This window comes from Cebus imitator, unplaced genomic scaffold, assembly GCF_001604975.1.
Source record: "Cebus imitator isolate Cc_AM_T3 unplaced genomic scaffold, Cebus_imitator-1.0 Scaffold58, whole genome shotgun sequence".
In the NCBI taxonomy this organism is placed as follows: Eukaryota; Metazoa; Chordata; class Mammalia; order Primates; family Cebidae; genus Cebus; species Cebus imitator.
Window position 1 is genome coordinate 1,751,797 of NW_016107373.1, and position 16,662 is coordinate 1,768,458.

Consider the following 16,662-nt stretch of genomic DNA (forward strand, 5'->3'; position numbering starts at 1 on the left):
CACTTACAGCACACCTCAATTTGGGGTAGCCATATTTCAAGTGTTCAATAGTCATATATGGCTAGTAGATAGATAGTATATTGGACAATGCAGCTCTAAAGACACTCTTATAGATGTACGGAAGGACTTGCCTGAGAATATTTGTAGCAGCCTTGTTAATAATAACAGAAAACGGGCTGAGCACTGTGCCTCATGCCTGTAATCCCAAGACTTTAGGAGGCTGAGGTGGGTGGATTGCTTGAGACCAGGAGTTCAAGACCAACCTGGGCAACATGGTGAAAACCATCTCTACCAAAAATACAAAAATTAGCCAGGTGTGGCAGTGCACACCTGTAGACCCAGCTACTTGGGAGGCTGAGGTGGGAGGGTCGCTTGAACCTGGGAGGCAGAGGGTGCAATGAGCTGTGATTGCACCACTGCACATCAGTCTAGGCAACAGAGTGAGACTGTGTCTCAACAACAACAACAATAATAATAACAACAACAGAAAATGATATTATTCTAAATATCCTGTGATAGGATAGATACATTATGGCAAACTCCTACAGTGGAATGCCATACCACAGTTTTTAAAAACTGAATGAACTGCAGGTATATGTATCGACATGGAGAATTTTATAAGACTTGGAGAAAAAATACAAGTCACAGAATACATAAAAACTAATAAAACATTATATATGGATAGTTATGTAAGTGGTAAAGTTAGAAGAAAATGAGAAAAAAATTCAGAATAGTAGCTACTTTTTGGGCAGAAGGAGAGGGATGCAATTAGAAATTCCTAGGGATTCAGAGATACCAAAACTAGGCTGTTTATTAAAGATTATATGTACATATATATATACATACTTATACATTCATACATATATTCACACATGTACTTAGATTCTTGTATGAATCATTAACCATATTAAAATTATTAATGACCAGTATGAAGAGATGCTCAGTTTCATTAATCAGAATTATAAGTTAGAACAATAATGAAAGTTTTTTGCTCATGAAACTGATACATTTTAAGGGTATCAAGCCTGTGTCCTTATAAGAGATAGACAAACAGACAGTCCTTACTCTATTGATGAAAGCATACAGCCTTTTTGGACAGCAGATTTGGAATAGGAATCTACATTTTAAATTAGGCTGCTCTTTAACCCAGCAGCATGATTTCTAGGAATTTATTCTCAGGAAGGAATCAGATAAGTGAAGAACGATACATTTACAAGGATGTTTATTACAACTTTTTTTTTTTTTTTTAGTAATAGTGGATAATTGAAAAAAAAAATTGTGTATTTGTGAGTGTACTTGTTAAGAAAAGGAAGTAGATCATACTGATATTCACATGGAAATGTATTCATGACATATTAGTAAATAAACAAAGGACATGGTTGAACACTATGCAGTATATGATCCCAAATTGTTATATAAAATCAGAAAAACATTAGAAAGAAACAAATAACAGAGCTTATTTCTGGGGTGGAGAGGGGATTACATGGTATTTTAATTTCTTGAAAAAAATTAAATGAAATTGTATTATACATTTATAAATAGGAAAATATAAGACATTTTTGCTTTTTTATGAGATTAGCTTAATTTTTGTAGCAGGGTGATCCTAAGGACACTGGACATTGCTCTAGACTTATCTAAATCAAACTCTGGTGCATGTCCTTTTGAGAAATTTATAGAGATTCAAACAGTTTTCTTTTTAAAGCAGCACTTAAGAGTTGAGCTTTGACTGTGGTTTAAGTTATCAGCTAATAAAGCTATGGTTTTCATGTTAGTGTGGAAGAGAACAAAAAGATGTGCATTGGGGAAAATTGGGTAACTGTGTGACCCAATCCAATCCAGTTCCTTGTACCTGATAATGCTTCACTAACTTTAATTAAGTAGTAGTCTTACTTTAATCCTGTAGTCTCTGAGTGAGTGTCACTCCTGAGTACTTAGCTTTTGAGTATAGTGTTAGTAAAGTCTCTGGAAAAAATAAAATTATTGCATTCTTTTCCAGACACTATTAGACCTAACAGAAAAAGCCAGAGGAAAAAAGAGTCTCAGCCAAACCTTTTGATTTGACCTGCCTTGGAGCGCCTATTAATCTAAAGAGAAAAGAACATACTAACTAAACAATGTAAAATATATAACTGCCTTATTATGCATGTTTGTTATGAGCTTCTAAGAAAAATAATGAATTCATATGAGCTGCATGAACAATTAGGTTAAATCCTGCCAGACCTTCACCTCAGTGGGTCCTGTGTACTATCTTTGGGTTTCTGTTTCCAGGCTCCAGCTCCCATTACCTTCCCGTCCTACTCTGAGCCTCTCCAACAGTAACAGTCTATAATTCTTTGTTGTTGTTGTTTATCCAAGGAAGTGACATAATCAGAGCTACGTTTTCTTGCTGTTAATCTGGCAGTACTATACGGAAAGGAAGAAACGGGATGTGAGAGTATAGTTAGAATTATATTATTGTGGCTAAAGGCTAAGGAAACAATTTCTGACCCTGGTAAGGGACAAGAGTGCAGAAGAGGTTAGAAGGGACATTATTGCAGAACAATCAACAGGATTAGGCATTATTTGGAACTGGGCCACAAGGTAGAGGAAGAAAGAATGAGAGGTGATTCTGAGGCTTTGAGCTTGGGTGGCTAAAAATGTATAGCACTGGAACACAGCTTTACTACGTGATCACTTTTACATGAATTTCCTATAAAACTTCATTCACTGGTATAGGCTCTACTAGCTCCTTATGGCTCTGCATTATTTGCATTTTAAAACATATATTTATTTGTGAGCAAATATTGATAGATGCTACTGTTTTAAAATCAGCAGTTTCTCTGGTCAGTCCCCTCCATTTCCCCCAAAAAGTAGAAATTGCTTTTGGAAACACACACACACACCCAATGCACATGCACACTGTTGTTTAGAAGAAATGATCTTCACCTTCTTAAAATTACAAATTAAAAAAACTGAAGTAGGGCCGGGCACAGTGGCTTGCACCTGTAATCCCAGCACTTTGGGAGGCTGAGGTGGGTGGATCACCTGAGTCAGGAGTTCGAGACCAGCCTAGCCAACATGGTGAAACCTGTCTCTACTAAAAATACAAAAATTAGCTGGGTGTGGTGGCACGCGCCTATAATCCTAGCTACTCAGGAGGCCGAGGCCAGAGAATCGCTTGAACCCAGGAAGTGGAGGTTGCAGTGAACCGAGACTGCACTGTTGCACTCCAGCCTGGGCGACAGAGTAAGACTCTCTCAAAAAAAAAAAAAAAAAAGAAGTAAATATAGTTGAATGGGAACAAAAAATATTTGAACACAAATTTGAGATTTAGTGAAAATTGGTTTTATTATGTTTTTGATGCAGTTGTTTAAAAGATACGTGTTTTAGGATTAAAGGCTCTTTTTGAATTTGGTGTTCAAGGTAGTGTAAAAGGTAAATTTTAGTAGCATTCAGAGAACAGACTAATGAAAAGTAGCTTATTTATATACTGTAGTCTGAAAAAGAATACTTTCCTTGTTGTCTCTTTTCAGATTTTTTTTTAATGCTAGTTTTGAAATCTGATATTAACTCCCATTGGTTCAAAGAAGAATCTCTTGATCATAATATTAGAAGACAAATGGTAAAAACCTGGGCAAATCATTTGGTAAGAATAAAAGATAATGCAGGATCATCTTGTTATGAAAGAAGCATTCTTGATTGGAGCAAGAGAGCTTATGGAGAGAAAAAATAATTTTTTATTGTTTTGACACCCATTTAAAGAAATCAGAATAGAAACCAAAAATATACCTTGGTTTATTCTCTGGATAAGCTCTTTTCAGAGGCCAGGATTCTAAACCTGCAGTAGCTTTAAATGTATTAGCAAGATATTCTCCAGATAAGAGTCAGCAGTTTGCTCTATTGTTTAGCGTTGATTCTTTGTCCAAAGACTGTAATGAATAACAACTTACTATATTCGTTGCATGTGCCAGGGCTCTCTTCTTGTACAGAGGGTAGTACATTTCAGTTTTGAAAATTAATTTGAGTGAGGAGGATATTTATCAAATCAAGTTATAAAGACTATCCAAAGAATGTCTTTAATTTTAAAACACTTTCATAAGTATAAAAGTTTTTTATCTACCAATTAGGGATTCACATTTTTATTTTCTTCTATGCCTTCGTTATTTTTACTGTATAACTAACTGCAGGATAGGTAAGGTGGAGTAATGTTGAAATACTTTTAACTAAAAGCACTCCTAATGGATATTTGTTGTTTTTAAGCTAGGTGCACTATAGGAAACGACATGGAATTTATCGCTAGGTTTTTAGGTTATACATATTTAAGAAAATATAGTTGAACTAAGAAAACAGTGAAGTTTTTTTTTTGTTTGTTTTTTTTTTTGAGACGGAGGCTGAAGTGCAGTGGCACAATCTTGGCTCACCACAACCTCTGCCTCCTGGGTTCAAGCGAGTCTCCTGCCTCAGCCTCCCAAGTAGCTGGGATTACAGGTATGCACTACCATGCCTGGCTAATTTTTGTATTTTTTTGTAGAGACAGGGTTTCACCATGTTGCCCAGGCTGGTCTTGAACTCCTGGCCTCAAGTTATCTGCATGTCTTGGCCTCCCAAAGTACTAGGATTACAGGGGTGAGCCACTGTGCCTGGCCAGTAAAGAATTTCTAACCCTTAAACTCAAAGGGAATATAGGATAAGAACAAGTCTGTTTTCAGAACAGTTATTTAGTTGGGCCTCTAGAATAAAATAAAATAAAATATTGTTTTGGGAACCTATTATGTGAGGACAAATTCAACAAGTAATTGTTAGACTTTGTCAAAGTAAATATCAAGTAGAATTAATCCGTGAAAGAGCATTTTCACAACACTAAATGCAAAAAATTGACCAAAGATTATGAGACAAGAAGTTATCGTTGACTTCTTGAGTTAACCCCTTAATCTCCCCAAGGTTTAGCTTATCATGACAGATACCACTCTTTTACAAGCACCATTTCGATTTGAAAAGGTAATGGTTAGATAATAAACCATGATTGCATCAGTATTATACTTTTTGTACAATTTATGGTACGATTTGTAGATCCAGTAGGAATGAAAGTGAGTCTGACAGTCTGTAGTCAGCTTGTGTTCATATAGTCCTTTGGGGCGTAGTAATACACACTGAAGCAAATAAAAAATTAGGAACACCTTAAAAGCCAGGCTTTTAAAATATAAAGTAGTATTTTAGCATATAAACTTAAAAATGAGAATTATAACAGAATCAGGAAATCTTAGAGTTTCAGGAGGGAAAAACTTTTTTTCCCCTCAAAATGCAGTAGATTGTGTAATTATTATTCTAATTATGAAAGTGGTATGTGTTGTTCATAAAACCTTCAGCCAGTTCAGCAAAGCGAGAATTTTGCCTGTAAGCTTAACACTCAACTGTTAACATTTTGACATACAGTATTATTATTATTTTTATAGAAATTAATGTAAGATTGTTTTAAAAGAACCATGACTTTAAAAGTTCAGAGACAGCCTTTAATTGAAAATTGAAATAATTTTGCATACTGACACCAAACTCTTTGGAATGCTGAAGTTTTCAGGATAGGAGTACAAATGTAGTTTTTGGACAAGCAACCTTTTCAATTCCTTTTTTGTTGTATGCCCTCAAGCCCATCCTTCAAAAAAAAAAAAAAATTGATGCCAGAGATTTTCAACTCATGCATTTAGAGAATTAGCTACCAGCCTCTTAAATTTCAACTGTAGTAAATGTTACCCTGTTTATATTATTAGGCGGAAGTGAAATGAATTCCTGCTGACAAAGAAAATGGTAGGTGCTGTCTGTTTCTCCTTGGCATGAGATAGTCTATGTTATGGATAGGGAGTGACAGTTCTGAGATGTTCAAATAAGAATTCTGTATGTACTTACTACAAATAAAGTAAAATATTGGCTTAAGTATTTTTCCAGTGTGAATTATATGCTGAAAACGCGATAAAAAGAAGATAGGAATAAAAAGAAGACAGGAATCACTCTCTAACAGATGCCTTCTGAATACGATTCCTGGGACAGTAGCTTTTCCATATGGGAACAATAGGTGTCTTCTTATAGCTCCGTGTGTTAGTCCTCATGTGATGGAAGGTGAATAGGGAGAATGTCTTTAGCACTTGGGTATTTTAAAGATCTTAAGCAGTACGTTTAGTTGATTGGCTTGCTTCATTCTTGAAATAGTTGTGTGCATTAAAGACTTAATCAAACTGCATTGTATTTTGTGTGTTTCCTATGCAGGCATCTGCATTCAGGTGTAGGTTGTACTGTTTTCCCAGCCCAGAAAGGGCAGGGTGCTCAGTTGCCTTTATAAAGGCAATTTCTTGGTTGACTGCGATTGAGTGCAGAATTATAATACTGAGGGCTTAATTTATAACAGAAAGAATGCAGGAGTGCAAACCTGTTAAACCTCTTATACATGTATAAATAAGGTAAACAATGGCAGATTAGCATGGACTATTGCTTGATGTGAATAATCTTAAAAACAAATTTCCTTGGCCTGTGCATGTTGTACCTGTTAGCACAGAGAAAACTTGTAGAAATCAGTGCATCGTCTTTGAAATATAATACAATCAGGGAGAAAAAGCAGAGTGATGTGAGACAGCTGCTGCTTGGATTGGCAGCCTATTTATAATCTGGGAGGCTCGTTGCTAGATTGCTGTGCTGTGTGCTGTGCTCTCACACATCAGATAGGAATGATGATTTGCGTGCGTGTGTGCGTGTGTGTTCCTGCTCTCAGACTTTTAATTTTTCAGAAAAGGATTCCTTTTCCTACATAAAAATGGAGCATGCTAGCAAAAGCAGATTTTCTGTGTTCCAAACACTCAACATTCTCTCCAGTGGACCTCTGGGCATTTTTCAATGCTGGGAGAAGACCTTTGGTGGGCCAGGCATTTAAAGATGTAAGGCCTTCTCAGCATTCTTCATGATGCTGGCTGTGCGGAGTGAGTGAGTCATGTGGGACAGAATGTCGCATTTCAGTACCTTTTGGCTATCTGTGCACGTTAGACAATAACGATTGCCAAGCCAACGTGTCTCAGGTTTTTTAATTACGGATTTAAATGCCCACAGGAGCTCTGCTCATATGTTAATTCCACCGTTTGACTTTAAAGGATTTTTTTTTTTTTTGCATTTTCTAATTCAGATTATAAAAGGCAGTCAGCCATTCAATATGGAAACAGTTTACCACATAAACTTGTTTGAGGGCAAACAGGGTAGCGAGGAGGTAGCTAAAGCTTTTCTACATTTTTATTCTGAGAAGGAAAAAAGCCTCAATGCTCTCCCTTAGGTTTATTTTAAAGAGCCTAAAAGAGGTATGTTAATAAAAATAACCTTGACACCTGTTTATGGAAAGGATCATAAAACATTGGAATGATATTCTAAGTCCTATGCGTTGTCAGCTTTCATGTACCTTATGCATGATATCTACATCTTGCAGGCCAGGCTTGGTGGCTCACGCCTATAATCCCAGCACTTTGGGAGGCCGAGGTGGGCGGATCACCTGAGGTCAGGAGTTTGAGACCAGCCTGACCAACATGAAGAAACGCCGTCTCTACTAATACAAAATTAGCCGGGCGTGATGGTTCATGCCTGTAATTCCAGCTACTAAGGAGGCTGAGGTAGGAGTATCGCTTGAACCTGGGAAGCAGAGGTGGTGGTGAGCTGAGATCACGCCATTGCATACCAGCCTAGGCAACAGAGTGAAACTCCGTCTCAAAAAAAAAAAAAAAAAAAAATCATGGATTGTTTGCAATTCAATATTCACCTCTGGCAGTTTCCCACTAAGCCACATTTTACTACAAAACATGTCCCATGCCACTGAGCTGGGGTGTTTATGGAATTTTAATTTTAAAACTTAGTCAAAACATGGTTTTATAGATATATCTATCCCCAAAGGACTGAAAATTTTAAAGCCAAATGTAACAAAGTTTTGGATATTTTGGTATTTTGGTTTAACCTTAGCCCAGGTCTCTCACCTAATTATGAATAATCAGAAAGCCAACTTCCTCTCATGCCCCATCAGAGAAACAGAGAAAATAGGATATATTTAGATAACTTGGCATGATCTGAGACTTTCTTTTACTTAAAGGACATTCTTGGGACATTGTCAAAATCTGCATAAGGTCTGGAGATAATAGTATTGTATCAGTGTTGATTTTCTGATTTTTTCCCCCTCAACATTTTATTTTGAAATATTTTCACCTACAATAAAAGTTGAAAGCATTTTACAATGAACACTTAAGCAGTCAAAGCCCATCACCTGTACTTGCTCCATCACACATCACACATCTGCCCATGAATCTTTCTTATGTAAAGCAATGTTATTTCTATAACTTGCAAATGATTCCAGAGAAACATTGTGTATTTGTGGAGAGAGAGAAAGAGAAGAGAATAAAACAAATGTGGTAAAGGTAACATTTGGGAAATTTGGGTGAACAACTTTTCTGTAAGCCTGAAATTGTATCCATGTGAGATTTTTAAAAATGAGATTATAAGACCATATTTTCTTAGGATACCAGAGACTCATTCCTTCTCAGGTAAAGGAATTTTTTTTGTAGTTCAGAACTATACATGATAAGGAAAATGAGATGGAGAAAGTTGTTTTTTTTTTAAATCTTTATACATGTGCCCCAGAGAAAATTCTTTTTCTTCAACATTCTTGTCACTGTTACCTCTTTCAGAGAAAACTCCTTGTGAATAGGCAATGTGTATTTATTTTCATAAAGTTTTTAGAACACCATTACATAGCTGGCAAATAGTGTTAATAATGACAAGATTAAGAAGTAAGATGGAACAGCATAGCATAATACTGATCTTGAGTAGCTTCCTGTGAGAAATTTTTTTTTGGAAGGGATGTTTAATAATAAGGGATGATGGCTTTATAGTCTAGTCTAGAACTAGGAGTCACTATGGTAGAGAAAAGAGATATTAAGGGATCATCAGGATGGCAGGTTCATTCTTAAAGTCCCTAAATCTTTTTTTTTTTTTTTTTTTTTTTTTTTTTTTTTTTTTTTTTNACACTTAAACTGCATCCTTTCCTAAGTCCCTGGCTTCTTTCACAGACCAAATAATACAAATTCCTTTAACTTTTCCTCTTTTTTTTTTTTTTTTTTTTTTTTTTTTTTTTTTTTCTTTTTTGAGACGGAGTCTCACTTTGTCGCCCAGTCTGGAGTGCAGTGGCACAATCTAGGCTCACTGCAACCTTTGCCTCCTGGGTTAAAGCTATTCTCCTGCCTCAGCCTCCTAAGTAACTGGGGTTACAAGCGTGTGCCACCACACCTGGGTAATTTTTTGTATTTTTAGTAGAAATGGGGTTTCACCATTTTTTGCCAGGCTAGTCTTGAACTCCTGACCTCAAGTGATCCACCTTCCTTGGCCTCCCAAAGTCCTGGAATTACAGGCATGAGCCACCGCACCAGGCCCAAAAGTCCCTAAGTCTGAAACAAGTAATTAAAGTATAGAGGAAAAAATAGAAGAGAATCTAAACTAGTACGGTTACATCAGAGAGAAACTTAATATTACATGAAAAGCAATGACGAGCATTGTTTTAATGGAAGAAAAGTGATGTTGCTTAATAACAAGCAGAAAGCATTTTCATGGGAGAAAATAATAATTTAATGGAAGGTAGACTTATGCGTGGATCAGGTCGGGATGGGAAGGAGGAGAAAGAAAGGACCAGCAACTCAAATTAGCCCAATATATAAAATTGTTAAGCTGGGAGACACCTCAGTCACCACCCTTCCTTTTTTTTGCTTTTGTAATCAAGTACAACTAATCCAGTATTTCTGAAACTGTGTTCCCTAGAACATCAGTGTTCCCACATGCTCTATGCCATTCAGTGATTCTTTTTTTTTTTTTTTTGAGACAGTGTCTTGCTCTGTTGTCCAGCATGGAGTGCAGTGGCGCGATCTTGGCTTACTGCAACCTCCGTCTCCTGGGATCAAGCAATTTTCCTGCCTCAGCCTCCTGAGTAGGTGGGATTATAGGCACCCACCACCACGCCTGGCTAATTTTTGTATTTTTAGTAGAAACAAGGTTTCACCACATTGGTTAGGCTGGCTTCGCACCCCTGACCTCAGGTGATCTCCCCGAAAGTGCTGGGATTACGGGTGTGAGCCACCGAGCCTGGCCACCATTCAGTGATTTTTAACACACTGATTTTAGCAACTGAGGACAAAAATTCTCTAGTAAAAAAATCTACTTCAGTGTGTTTAGCTTGGTATTTGGTAAACTAACTAACCTCTTTTTCAGGAACACACCTTTTCATATCTCACAGGATACCAATAATCCATATGACACAATTTAGGAATGCTGACCTAAATTTCTAGAAAGTGAGGAGTCTTCTTTCTTAATTTCTTCACTTGGTTTTGGAAATGGGTTTCGGCATTTCCCAAATGTTGGTCTAGTTCTGACATGTTACCTAAATCCCTTCTGCTCATGACCTCCTTGCTCTGGGCAAAATAGCCCTGTGCAGGACTGACTCACAAAATCTTCAAAATAGAAAGGACCTGAGTAATTAGCCATCAACCATCTCTCTGCCAGACCCCAGCCTGCCTTATAGAAGGCTAAGAAACCATTGCTTACACTTAAACTGCATCCTTTCCTAAGTCCCTGGCTTCTTTCACAGACCAAATAATACAAATTCCTTTAACTTTTCCTCTTTTTTTTTTTTTTTTCTAATTATTTTTGTTCCTTTCCCAAATTGTCCCCATATCACTCAAGGTCTGAAACCTTAGCCTAAATATACTATAATGGAAAATAAGGGGCCAGGCGCAGTGGCTGACACCTGTAATCCCAGCACTTTGGGAGGCCGAGGCGAGCGGATAACTTGAGGTCGGGAGTTCGAGATCAGCCTGACCAACATGGAGAAATCCCATCTCTACTAAAAATACAAAAGAATTAGCCAGGCATGGTGGTACATGCCTGTAATCCCAGCTACTTGGGATGCTGAGGCAGGAGAATTGCTTGAGCCCGAGAGGCAGAGGTTGCAGTGAGCTTAGATTGCCCCACTGCACTCCAGCCTGGGCAGCAAGAGTGAAACTCCATCTCAAAAAAAGAAAAGAAAAGAAAAGAAGGCTGGGCGCAGTGGCTCATGCTGGTATCTCAGCGCTTTGGGAGACCAAGGTGGGCAGATCACCTGAGATCAGGAGTTCAAGACCACCCTGGCCAAGATAGTGAAACCTATCTCCACTAAAAATACAAATATTAGCCAACTGTAGTGGCGCAAACCTGTAATCCCAGCTACTCAGGCGGAGGTTGCAGTGAGCCAAGATTGCACCACTGCACTCCAGCCTGGGTGACAGAGCCAGACTCCATCTCAAAAAAGAAAGAAAAGAAACTAACAGTGTGTGGGCCGGGCACAGTGGCTCGTGCCTATAATCCTAACTACTTGACTACTTGGGAGGCTGAGGCAGGAGAATTGCCTGAGGCTAGGAGTTAGAGACCAGTCTGGGCAACATAATGAGAACTTGTCTCTTAAAAAAAAAATGTTAAACTAGGCTAGCATGGTGGCATGTGCCTGTAGTCCTGGCTGCTTGGGAGACTGGGGCCAGGGAATTGATTGAGCCCAGGAGTTTGAGGCTGTAGTTAGCCATGATCATGCCACTGCACCCTAGCCTAGGTGACAAAGGGAGACGTTGTCTTTTTTTTTCTTATTATTTTAAAGACAGGCTCTCACTCTGTTGCCCAGGCTGGAGTGCAATGATGGGATCACAGCTTACTGCAGCCTCAACCTCCTGGGCTAAAGTGATCCTTCCAACTTGGTTCACAGGTGTGAGCCATTATGCCTGGCTAATTAAAAAAAATTTTTTTTTTAGAGATAGGGGATCTTCCTATGTTGCCCAGGCTGGTCTTGAACTCATGGTCTCAAGTGATCCTCCCACCTTTGCCTCCCAAAATGCTGGGATTACAGGGATGAGTCACCACAGCCAGCTCCTGTCTCTTAAAGAAAAACAAACAAACAGTACATGGTTTTGTTCTAAAATAGAAAAATAATCATATGATTAATTTTTAGTTCTTTTATGTCATTCTCTTATTTCTCTCATTACAGCATTTGTGTCTCATTAAAGAAAATATTGCCAACTTCGTTATCTCTGCCTCACTAGAACACTGCACACACACAGATCTTTTCCTTTTCTATTAGTGTGATGCCTGCATTTTCTATTCCATGGTGGTTTTTTCCTTTCCAAAGTGAATTATTCTGCCTCTCCTCAGGAATTCCTGAAATGTGAATTCAAAGAAGATAAGTGACCAGGTATGGTGGCTCATACCTATAATCCCAACACTTTAGGATGCTGAGGTGGAAGGATCACCTAAAGCCAGGAGTTCAAGACCAGCCTCAGCAACAAAAGAGACCTCGTCTCTACAGAAAAAATAAAATAACATAAAAATTAACTGGGCATTGTGGTGTGTGCCTATAGTATAGTCCCAGCTACTTGAGACTCGGCTGGGGCAGGAGGATCGCTTGAGCCTAAGAGTTCAAGGCAGCAAGCTGTAATCATGCCACTGCACTCCAGACTAGATGACAGAGCAAGAACCTGTCATATACATACATACACACACACACACACACACACACAGAGGTAAGGGTCTCTGATTGCTTTCTTTAGCACCTTCTAGATCGACAATACTGATGGAGGTATGGTGTATACTGTTAATAGTTTAAAATGTGGTGAGGTTATTTTAAAAGTCTGTCTAATGGCCAGGTTCAGTGGCTCATCCTTGTAATCCCAGCACTTTGGAAGGTCAAGGCAGGAGGATCGCTTGAGACCATGAGTTCAAGACCAGCCTGGGCAACAGAGCAAGACCCCTATCTCTACAAAAAAATTAAAAAACTAGCCAGACATGGTGGCTTGCACTTGTTGTTTCTGCTGTTCGGGAAGCTGAGGTAGAAAGATCACTTGAGCTCGGAAGGTCAAGGCTGCAGTGAGCCATGATCCTGCCACTGCACTCCCACCTGGGTGGTAGAGCAAGACCTTGTCTTTTTTCTTTTTTCTTTTTTTTTAAAGAATCTATCTAATGATCCCTTCCATGTTCAGATACTCCTCAGTGTATGATGAAGTTATGTTCCAATAAACTTGTCATACATTGAAACTCTCGTAAGTGAAAAATACACTTTCAACAGGTGTATTTTTCACTTATGATAGTGAAATCATGTATTTTTCACTTATGATAGTGAAAAATATTAAACTGAATATTTTCAGTGTACCATGAATTTTTCAGGTGGAATTATCTGGACATAACCCCATCATAAGTAAGTCGAGAAACATGCTGAATACTGAATGCATATCACTTTGGTACCACTGTAAATCCAGCCATTGTAAGTTGGGGACTATCTGTATTTGAAATGCTTAGTTTAGGAATAATATTTTTCAACTACAACTATCATGGCTTTAGGACATCAGCATTCAAAACAGGTTGCTGTTGAATTTGGAGTCGGTACAGTTGGTGCAGGCCCCAAAAGATAACTTAAAAATATAGAGAACTCTAGGTCATGTTCATATTTGAGAAATTTCATAACTTATAGAGCTACAAAGGACTGAAGAGGATAATATTTTATATTCTAGATCATCAGATGGTGTTAGACACAAGGGAAGCAGCAAAAGTGAAAGTGGGAGCTAGTTGTATCCAGGGCCTACTTTAAAAAATACAGCAGTAATACACAAGCCTGGTAAGCACCTCAACCCTCTGCATATGTACATGGTGCTTCCCTCCTGCTGCTGCGTGAAGACCAATCGACCAGTGTCAGAGCAGGCGCTCCTGGTCCTTGGTGGCAGTTCTAATGAAAAATTGGTTTGCTGCAGGATACTAGCAGCCACTTCAGGGAATTCTAGTGTTGTCCCCAAACATGTCATAGGATCTTACTCTGCAGATGTGTGAATGAAATGCTGTGTCTGAGAATGTCAACAGGGAACAAAAGAAGACATTGGGAAATGACACCACCGATGCCACAAAGTAGGGACCAAATCCAAGAAAAAGTAATCATATTCCCAGTCTGATTATTTTTGAGTGCAAGAGTTACCCATTTACTGGTGGTCATTAACCAGGATAAAACGGAGTGGTGAAAAACCCACCTTTACAACAGTATCTTTGTTTTTCATAGTTGGCCTGAGTTCCCGTCATTCAGGTCTCTTCATAATGATGGCTAAAAAAAAGGAGTCAAAATGTAGAGAAGAGCAAAATGTCCTTAAAGGAACATAATTTGAAAGGAGATGACATGATGGTTAAGATTATTAGGAACCCTGAAAGTCAAGCACATTGGCTTTCTTGCTTCTTAGGGTTATGTGGTCCTTTTCTACCTAGGAGATGTAAGTCACAGATATAATGTGTTTTACTTGCTTCTCTATGTCAATGTTGTGTTATCATTTTTAGAGCAGAGTTGCTGTTTAACTGTCAAGCAGAAGTATAAAAACAAACGAGCCAGTCAAATCTAACCAGAGACTAATGGGACTAAATTTCATTGCTGAGATTGGAATGTCATCTGATTGCTTAAGTTAACACAAAAGTAAGGCATTAGGATCTTGGAAAAATTGGTTACAGGTGAATAGAGTGCAATTTATAGCATTAGAAAGAACATAGTACTCCATAATATCAACTCCAGAACTTGTTCAGGAGTATGGTAGAATGTGTTTAACTCAATTCCTCTGATCCCTGCTTTTAGCCAACTTTGCCTGGATTGGCCATATCTCTAGGGCTGTGTGGACTTGACTCATTCCCACTTAGTTCATAAAAGGCCATCTTTTTTATCGTGGTGTGCATGCTTACCAATGCAAAGTTAGCTTCTGGGTTAGTTCTCAAGTGAAAAAAATTAAGGTGATTCATTTGATGTGGTACTTAATTTTGATATAACTTTATTTGGAACTCAGACCCCAAGATCACCAAAAAGTAACATTAAAAACGACATTCTTTTCCCCTGTCTTCTAAAAAGCATTAAAAAGCAGTTTCTTCTTTTCCTCTTTAGAGAAGATAAAGCAAAAAACCAATAACTGAGAAAGTAACAGCCACAAAAGTTTGCAAATGGAGTCTATGAGTTTCAAAGGCTCCAAAAAAAAAAAAAAAAGAATTAGATTAGGCTTCAGAATGAGAAAGGCTTATTTTCTTCCCCCTTTCTTTTTCTTGCCTTATTTTGACCAAATGAGTTTGTCTTTAAACACAGTTTTAGCTTCTTACATGAAGTGTGTGTTCTTGCTGCTTACAGTATGATACATTGGTTTTGTCATAAAAAGTCTTGCACTGGATTGCATTACTCTGAGATGTTATTTTGGAAATTGGTGATGTGCATCTGTGAGAGCTTGTCATGGTATGCAGTAAGCAGTGCCATTAAGTGAGTTATCACCATCTGCTCCTATCTACAGCTATTCTCAGTGCAGCATCATCATGTTTTCTACAGCCATCAATTGCTGTCTCTGTTTTCTTGACTTTAAAAAAAATGTGTTGTCCATGTCAGGATTTTGTTCATATTTACCAAATTATCTTTTGCCAAGTCATGTGACATACGTACTTGTATGGAATCCCTTCCATCTGAAACTGAGTCACATAGGTTAGTGGGATTTAAAAGGCAATTAAATGGACACATAAATTATGGCTATTTCACGATAGCTGTTTCCGCTGAATTGATAAGAGATGAAGTCTTTGGACAAATTTCTTTCGGCTTTAAGGAGATTCTTGTATTTTTCCCCTGTAGATTTTCCACCAACTGGCCAAATACACCAGAGGCTAAATGTTAATACTATACTGTACATTCTACTGAAGATGGTGCTGAGCTTGAGCCCAGACCTTCACGATGCGCAGCTAACAGATCATTGGGCATTCTAGGGAGTTACATTTTGATGCTTTTATAAGGAAGCTTTTGAAGCATAGGACACATTTTTTAACCCCTACAGCTAGTTAGAGTAATAAATTTAACCAAAATAATAAGTTTTCATTTTGTGTACCAATTGAGATTACCAAGTTGAAAAGGCAAAGTAATAAGGGCAATTTGGGCAGCTAATTACAGTGTGCGTTGCTATTTGATAGCCTTTTCTGTGGAACCTTGTTTTATTTCTATGGGAAAGATTAGTTTTTCCTGTCGGTCTATATATTTATAAAGAACAGCTTTTAGGGACAAAACCATTTGCATTTGATTTATGTAATCTTTGTTAATTTGTAGAAATTAGGAAGATAATAGTATAATGAGTAAAAACAATGATTTCTTTTCCAGCTAAGGGAAGGTGTTTTTGGGGGGTTTTTTGTTTGTTTATTTTCCTTAAGGGCAAATCCTGAAGTGTTGCTTATAAATACGGAGCTCTTCCTTGTCAGGAGTTTCAGCTTACCAAATAGCTTCCTGGAATACCACCAGAGAGAGACAGAGTATTATCAGTCTGCATACCCAGGGCAAGAAAAGAACACATCCAAGTACTGTTTGCAAAGAGTAGTTTACAGTCTTGTTAGCTTTCAATATACTTTAATATCTCCTACTTCTTTAGTCATTCTGAGTGCTAAAAAACAAATCTTATTTTTTGCATTGCTAGAACTATGAGAAGATAGCAAATATGCCCTTTAAATATTAATAGATGTAGGCTGGGCGCCGTGGCTCACACCTGTAATCCCAGCACTTTGGAAAGCCAAGGCAGGCAGATCACCTGAGGTCAGGAGTTCGAGATCATCCTGACCAACATGGAGAAACCC

The 16,662-nt window shown here is 38.0% G+C and overlaps 1 protein-coding gene and 1 long non-coding RNA gene across 19 annotated transcripts in view; one reads left to right on the forward strand and one right to left on the reverse strand.

Annotated features, from left to right (window-relative positions):
* The window catches only part of PHF21A (PHD finger protein 21A), a 197,826-nt gene that overhangs the window by 89,893 nt on the left and 91,271 nt on the right, over positions 1 to 16,662 (forward strand). The gene's annotated exons all lie outside the window — the stretch shown is intronic.
* Positions 4,570 to 16,662, reverse strand: part of LOC108304881 — an 18,829-nt gene continuing 6,736 nt past the window's right edge. Inside the window, exon 3 of the long non-coding RNA XR_001825448.2 lies at positions 4,570 to 4,580. This is a non-coding gene — a long non-coding RNA (uncharacterized LOC108304881). The remainder of the gene's footprint in view (positions 4,581 to 16,662) is intronic.